Below are 1,867 nucleotides of genomic sequence, written 5' to 3'. Positions count from 1 at the left end.
TGAATAAACATAGGAAAGCCTTTTGTTAAAGTTATCAGACTTCTTGCCAAAGCTTGCTCCACCTGTAAACAGGACAAACTCCATTGTCTGTCATTTTTTTAGTTCAGACAGAAGTAATATTATTGTTTGAAGCTATGTATATGTATGTATATATATATATATATATATATATATGTATATGTATGTATATATACACAAACGATCACATGGGTATCCACAATGCATGCACACATATATATACAGTTGCAATTATAAATAGAAATACACATAGCACATGTTTTGCGCTGTATACAACCCTTGCATACAGTGCACCTTTTACGCTGCATGAAGACACACAACGCATACTTACATATAATCATAAATATACACGCACTCATAAAAGGTTCCTGCACATTATGGTTTATATTAAAGTTATTAATTATGATGTAAAATGTATGTATTTGATATCTAAGGTTTACTACATGATAAGCAGACCATGTTTGGTACCATTCTAAATGACTGTCTATTTGCAGATTTCTGGTTCCATCGGCAAGGAGATCGCAACATGCGTCTGCAAGTTATGGAGTATAGAGAATTAAGTGTTAGATTGTACTTTGTATGTAGTGTCTATTGATTAGTTAAAAGACACACAAAGAGCCATTGGAGGGCTGAACTACCATTGTACAAACTGACCTATGACAGAAGAACCAATAGGATTATGCCAACTCATTTCTATTGTATTGCCCACTCTCTGTACTGTATATATTCAGGCGCTCTATTTCCAGTAGTTAGTCATCATATTGTTTCTTTTGACGGAGGCTTCACCTTTGATGCCGGAAATCTGGATCCAGAGCGCATGCGTATGTATTCGACTGTACCTTGTTTATGTATAATCTTTTGCGCTTATTGTATTTAGATCACAGCGTGTTAATAAATGCTTTTTATGTGAATAATAACTTTTTGTGCTTCGGAACCACACTCCAACGTCTGGAAAGCGATTATTTCTTGTGTGACTTATAACGCTAAATAGTGACATTTAGGTATATAGATCAGTAGGTATTCCGAGGGGTTTCATGGGCAACTGACACCAGTTGTGCAGAAAAACTCCCTGGGGGCACCAGGTGGATATGGTCCTCATCTGGTTAAAGGGGGGGACACCCAACGCATATAAAAGACTTTAATAGCAGATAATAAATGGACTTATATAGAATGGCTGTACAACAAATATTCAAACACTGTGTTGTAATGAGATATATAACAAGTTGGATAAAAGTACTGGTATGGTCAGTGTAATAAATTGCATTACTAATACAGGACTTATGATATAATGGATATTAATAAATGAATGAAGACACTGAGAGTGATATGACTCTATAAACAATCATACATTTATTGGAATTGTATTATAAAAACATAAAAGTAAAACCAAATACAGTTGTAGCCAATGTGCTATTTAAAAGGGGCTAATACCGGTATACAACATTAAACGACATGTAAGCAATACGTATAAAATGGTATATGACACAGTGTGTGTGCTGTGCAGAGCAATATGCTGGAAAGCATTTTACTTACTCCGCAAATGATATGGATGTTAAGTCTGTGGAGGTACTGATGGGACTGAGCGCAGTGATGTCACTATAGGTCTATTTGCTGCACAAGTTATTCCTGTACCGTGTGTGTGGTCAGTGCCGCGGAGATGATTAATCTGGCTCCTATTCAATGTGGACAGTATGTCCGTGTCTTAAAGTCCTTTATCTGGGTATGTCATTTACCTTGATCTTCTGGGTATAGTCCCTCTCTGGTGCAGTACCTGGATGCAGCCCTTAAGAGTCCCGTAAAGCTGGTCGTCTGCCGGCAGACTTCCTAGGACAGCCGCGATGAGAGCTGT

The sequence above is a fragment of the Taudactylus pleione genome, unplaced genomic scaffold, assembly GCF_031769625.1.
Source record: "Taudactylus pleione unplaced genomic scaffold, aTauple2 ptg000489l, whole genome shotgun sequence".
NCBI classification, from domain to species: Eukaryota; Metazoa; Chordata; class Amphibia; order Anura; family Myobatrachidae; genus Taudactylus; species Taudactylus pleione.
This window is presented reverse-complemented; position numbering follows the sequence as displayed.